This window comes from Acanthochromis polyacanthus, chromosome 1, assembly GCF_021347895.1.
Source record: "Acanthochromis polyacanthus isolate Apoly-LR-REF ecotype Palm Island chromosome 1, KAUST_Apoly_ChrSc, whole genome shotgun sequence".
NCBI classification, from domain to species: domain Eukaryota; kingdom Metazoa; phylum Chordata; class Actinopteri; family Pomacentridae; genus Acanthochromis; species Acanthochromis polyacanthus.
The window spans coordinates 50,480,710-50,486,709 of record NC_067113.1 but is presented as its reverse complement, the minus strand read 5'-3'; the positions used below and the strand labels follow the sequence as shown (position 1 = coordinate 50,486,709).

Genomic DNA, 6,000 nt, shown 5'->3' with positions numbered 1-6,000 from the left:
GATAATTCTGCTGTTTGATGCTGAGGGTATTTAATAAACTCAGAGGAAAGACTCAACAGACAGAACTGTTGAAGTTTTCTCAACAAGAAAACTCCTCACATTTGTTACTGGCGAGCATCATTTATCTGAGCTGCTCATCTCTGTTTTGACTGCAGAGAAGTTTTATTTTCATGGATGCAAAATTCACAAGTAACCAAGGAAGGTGCTCAAAGGAACATAAGCTGTCTTTTGTGCTCTCAGTGGTGTTTTTGAACTAATGTTGGTGCTGAAATGTGGAAATAAAACTTTATCCAAATCACTTTTCAGAGCTTGAAATATTGTAACACAGAGATGATGATTTACAGAATAGGACGCATGTTAAGGAACTTCGACAGACTTTATTAATCCCAGAGGGAAATTCAGTTGTTACAGGAACATGGATATTCAACAAAGGAATAAACAAGAAGACAACACAGAACACTAGAGCAGGGAATAAAGTGAGGGTAGAAGAAAATAAGATGAAAATACAGGAAATATAGAAAGAAAAAAATCAACAAAAAATAGTCAAGAATATACAAGGACGATACAGAAATGTGCAAATGACATAAGTAGGTGTAGATGAGTTTGCAAACACAATGAATGATGTTAGAATATAAAGTGTCCAGTATGTAAAGTGGTTTTATCATCAGGTAGAGTTATAAAGTCCTTTTGTGACCTACCAGATGCAGACATATTGAAAAGTCTTATTGCTATGGGAAGGAATGACCTCCTCTATCATTCCCTGGAGCAGTGGGGTTATTTCAGTCTGTTGCTGAAGCTGCTCCTCAGATTGTCCACAGTTTTATGGAGGGGGTGGGAGGTGTTGTCCATGATGGCCAGCAGTTTGGTCCTCTGCTCCACCACCTCCTCCAGGGTGACCAGCTGACAGCCAACCACAGACTGGGCTTTGCTGATGAGTTGGATCAGTTTGTTGGCGCCTTCGCCTTTATGCCTTTACCCCAGCACACCACAGCATAGAAGATGCTCTCACAACCACAGACTGATAGAACATCAGGAGCATGCGGTTGCATACGTTGAAGGACCTGAGCCTGGTGAGGAAGTAGAGCCGACTCAGGTCCTTCTTGTAGACAGCCTCAGTGTTTAGGTTAAACTATCTTTACACAAAGGAAGGGGTCTAAAGCACCACTGATCAGGTACTTATAACACACTCTTTAAATCTCTCCCAGAAAGTTCCGCCATCATTAACACCTTTCAGTTTCACAACCATTCACACCTTGAGCGATCTTGGTTCGTTATCAGGTTGTCAGCCATTAGATCTGTGGGCGACATTACACATTTGGGACTCCTCAACAGTCATTTTAAACCGAAGAAGCCAAACCAAAAAGAGAAGTCCAGTTGCCTTTTACTCTATCTTTCAGAGTGTGTCTGTATAGATTTTTGTAAACATTAATTCAACCAACAGTTTCTCTTCTCTCTCTTTGTCTTTCCTCTTCTTTTTTTCTTCTTAGTTCCTTTCATCTCTTTTTTGGGGGGCTTTTTTTGCATAGGAAATAGTTCTTACCCTCAGGTTTACAAAAAAGAGCAAGAGAATGTGGAAGAAATCAAGAAGAGCTATATTGAGTGTTTTCAGGACGAAGAGGAAGGAGTGTGAGAAATGTGAGCGAGCGAGGTAGATGGAGATAGGAAGAAAGAAAGAGAGAGAGCACAGTCTTTGATCTCTCTCCTGGTGGGAGCTGGTGTTGGCATGAAGCCAGAAAAGCCTACAGCGCACACACACACACACACACACACACACACACAACAAGCAGACGCACACACATATTTAGGGCTCCAGGGCTTTGTTGATTATTTCTGCTGGGAGGATCAAAGACGCCGAACCCCCGCCCTCCTCCATCCGTCCATCCATCCATCCTTCACCTATCTGTCTGTTCATGAGTCCATCTGTCCAGCCATTCATCAGACACTCAGTCCATTCTTCTCTCAGATAGAAAGATATGTGTCCAGTGCCGCCAATTAAAAGCAAAAACTCTCTACTTTTCTCTTGATCATTATTTCAAGCAAGCACTGGAACATTTTAATGTGAGTATTGGTAACTATATGTTTTCAATTGTCAGGATGGCCGAGTGGTCTAAGGCGCCAGACTCAAGGGTAGAGTCCTTCCTTGGTAAAGGGATTTCTGGTCTCCAAATGGAGGCGTGGGTTCAAATCCCACTCCTGACAACTCCTTTCCCTTCTTGTACTGTTTTTTGATGAAACTTTAGGTGTAAAACCTCTTAATACGTACCCGTGGCTTAGTTCTAATGCATGACAAAAAACAGATGCAACATTTCCTAAGACTCCTATAAGTCTTGTTTAGACACGTGTTTAGGTATTGAATGGCGTCTTTTCTTACAAATGCATATTGTGAAATGTTTCCCCTTATGGTGACATCACAAATATAACTATCCATCCATCCATTCTCTATACACCGCTTTATTCTCACTAGAGTCACGGGGGGTGCTGGAGCCTATCTCAACTGACTCGGGCGAAGGCAGCGGACACCCTGGACAGGTCGCCAATCATTCACACGTACGGGCAATTCAGAGTTATCAATTATCCTCACCATATTTTTGGACTGTGGGACGAAACCGGAGTGCCTGGAGAAAACCCACGCATGCACAGGGAGAACATGCAAACTCCATGCAGAAAGATCCCAGGCCCAGGCCAGGACGTGAACCGGGGATCTTCTTGATGCAAGGCGAAAGTGCTAACCACTACTCCACTGTGCAGCCCCAAATATAACTGACCCACTGAATCTTCATTTCATCAAATGCTGGCAGTGCATGAAGACTCTTGTGTCTTCATGTTCACTCCTCCAACTAATCACAACAGTATTTCTTTCACTTATATTGTCATAAAACCATGTACTGTGGTACATAGCCCGGCTAGCTCAGTCGGTAGAGCATGAGACTCTTAATCTCAGGGTCGTGGGTTCGAGCCCCACGTTGGGCGTAGCTGTTTTAAACATTGTTGGGTAAAGTCAACATGTCTACCAGAGTAGTACTGAATATAAAATTGCAGATTTGGACCGGGTTATATAGCGTCTTCTAAAAGAGCTAATGCAATATGTTCTTTCACTTGTCAAAGCTGCCAGTTTTGCACATTGATTTGTTGACATTTGTTTCCCAGAATCTATTTCAGTGTTTCCCCTCCTATATGACCGACGAGGCGGGCCACCTCGCTGGTATAGGCCACCGCCTCATTACAATTTTTCCTTTTTTTTTTTTTTTTTGTCTGCAAGTCCGCTCAAAAATGACACCAACCAACCATGGTGTCATTGCTTAAGCTTCATGTGCAATTTTTTTTTTTTTTTTTTTTTGTCATTACAATTTTGCCGACATTGCCACCTCACTGGTCCGCACCAAAAAAAATTTAAAAAGTAATACTAAATATTAGAAAGCATTGACACATAAGTCCGGTATATTCGCCGCTGAAATTAACAAGTCAGAATGGCAGCCTTTTCTCACCGTGGCTGAAGACAGCAAGGCACATCCCCGTTGGTCGGTAACACTCAGTTCTCGTATGACATCCCGTGAGATCATGTTTCAAATGTCGGTCGTTCCGATTGGCGAACAACAAGCATGGCGGACAAGAAGCGGCAGCGCTCCATCGTTTCATTTTTCGGGGCTAAAAGCAGGTGTGTATCACAGACATATGTCAAATTAAGTATCAAAACTATCGCATGTCATCAAAATAAAGTGAGCAACGCAGTGTAGGCATCGATCTCTCTGAGTTTGCTTACCGTTTTGTTGTCCGCGGCGATACGAATTGACAGTGACTGCAAAAATGGCTCCCGTTAAAACATTTAGGCACGACAAAACCCGTTCTCACGAACGACACAAATGATTTCAACGGAATATAAAGTTAATAGTTTCTTTTGATAAAATGATTTATAGAGTGCCCAAAATTATATCATTCAATACAAATACTGTGTTCAAATTCTAGTTCTGTGTTCAAAAAGGTAACAGTTTTGAAAACAGAACTAACTCCTTCAGAAAACCAGTTGTTAACCCAGAGTTGAAGTTTTCTTTCACATTTTTAAGTAAAATGAAGGTCATGACATAACCTTTTTATTATAAATAAAAATGAAGTGGGGAATTTGGTACCTAACGTAGTTGTTTTTAGAAAAAAAGTAAAAGTCACCACTTGATTCCAGATTCAAGTCCTTTGTCATCTTTTTCAAATTTGTAATAAGAACTGATGTGGCATTTTGGAATGGCTTGTGGAAATCTGACCAGAATATAATAGACTGGACTAGTTGACATGTTTTGATCACAAGGACAAGTGGGTTTATATTTGTCATATTTTCTCCCTATCACTAATTTTTAGAAAAGAAACATGAAAATTTTATTTAATTTAGTTTTTGGAAATGGCTACAAATACAACAAAATGTGCTCCAAATTGTGCCAGAATGCCCCATTTTGCATCTTGATTTTCAAAATTTTATTGGAGTTGTTGGAGTGTGACTCCCTTAAATTTTGAATCAGAAGCTAACCTCAGTGTCGTCTCTTTCATCCAGAATGACAACATGTGACTGTCAGATATCTTGTCAAAGTGTTTTTTTCTAAACATTAGGGAAAGTCATGGCAAAAATGAAGTGGAAAGTTAAGGAGGCAGTAAAGGGAAAGGGTAAGGGATTGATTGATTGATTGATTGATTGATTGATTGATTGATTGATTGATTGATTGATTGATTGATTGATTGATTGGGATCCCCATTAGCTATGGCAATGCCGAAATTATTCTTCCTGGGGTCAGTTAAAGGAGAAGTTAGGTGAAAGGTTAAGGAAAAGTTAAGGGAGAAATTTAGGGAAAAGTTAGGGGAGCCATACTCCACATTCCAACAACAATAGTTTCTGTAAGACCAGTGTTTTTGGTCAAACCATGTAAATGGATATTGTGGCAATCATTTACTGAGATACTTTGTTACATACAGGTTTACTAATGCAATTTTGGTTACTGGATGGAACGAATCAGGGTGCAGAAGTGGCAACTCTTGCAAGTGGAATTACATATATATACAAGTATTATCACTTACAGGAGACTTGCACTGATACTGTGTAAATTGTTTGTGTACTGTAACCTGGTTTCGAATTTTGCATTCAGCAGTGTCACTGACAAATTAATTGTGTTCAGATATCTCTATCCCTAACGTTACAATGTGTTAAAACTCCTACGCCCAACGTGGGGCTCGAACCCACGACCCTGAGATTAAGAGTCTCATGCTCTACCGACTGAGCTAGCCGGGCTTCAAAACAAGATGAATAATGTCTTATCAAGGCAAAAACAGAGAGTAAGCAACATAAACCAGTTACAGTGATGCTTTATAAGTCGCTACGTTAAAACTGCGCTGAGTTTGGAATGTATGACCCATGGAGAGGCCTTTTTATCTATTCAGTTTTCCCCACTTGGAAATGTAGTCTTCAACATTCATATGATAATTGGCAAAAGCTACTGTGGTAGGGTGACCATACGTCCTCTTTTGCCTGGACATGTCCTCTTTTGAGAGGCTGTCCGGCCGGCGTTTATAAAGTCCTTCAAATGTCCAGGTTTTTGATCCCCTAAATTCCACATAACGCAACGCCGCGCTCTTGAATCGTACTGCGCAGCACTTAGAACCCATTCTCTTCTATCAGACAATTTCCAATGCACACGGAAACGTGCAATGCCGGCGCGCGCCACGGCGCTGGAGATTTGCTTCCTCGCAGGCTGACAGGCAGGTAGGCACACTGCGAGAGAGCACTCGAACTGAAAGAAAATGCCGAAACGCAAATGTCATTTCACTGACGAAATGCGACAAAAGTACCCCTGTTTTCGTCCGGGTCGTGTCAAATGGGAGGCAGAATGTACAGTCTGCAAAGCTGGACTTATGTCTCTGTAGCTAATAAGAAAAGGAAAAAGAAGGAAAAAAAGGACTGTTGACTTGAGGCATTATTTCTATATTTTTTTCATTTGCCATTAGACACATTATTTTGAAGAATGG

General features: G+C 41.0%; 1 protein-coding gene and 3 non-coding genes across 4 annotated transcripts in view; 3 read left to right on the top strand and 1 right to left on the bottom strand.

Moving 5' to 3' along the window:
• wnt5b (wingless-type MMTV integration site family, member 5b) overlaps positions 1 to 6,000 on the top strand; it is a 107,680-nt gene that overhangs the window by 26,117 nt on the left and 75,563 nt on the right. The window lies entirely within an intron of this gene.
• trnal-caa (transfer RNA leucine (anticodon CAA)) lies at positions 2,089 to 2,199 on the top strand. Its single transcript has 2 exons — positions 2,089 to 2,126; positions 2,154 to 2,199. It is a non-coding gene; the product is annotated as a tRNA-Leu (tRNA).
• trnak-cuu (transfer RNA lysine (anticodon CUU)) lies at positions 2,898 to 2,970 on the top strand. The gene has a single exon. It is a non-coding gene; the product is annotated as a tRNA-Lys (tRNA).
• Positions 5,194 to 5,266, bottom strand: trnak-cuu (transfer RNA lysine (anticodon CUU)). Its single transcript has one exon. It is a non-coding gene; the product is annotated as a tRNA-Lys (tRNA).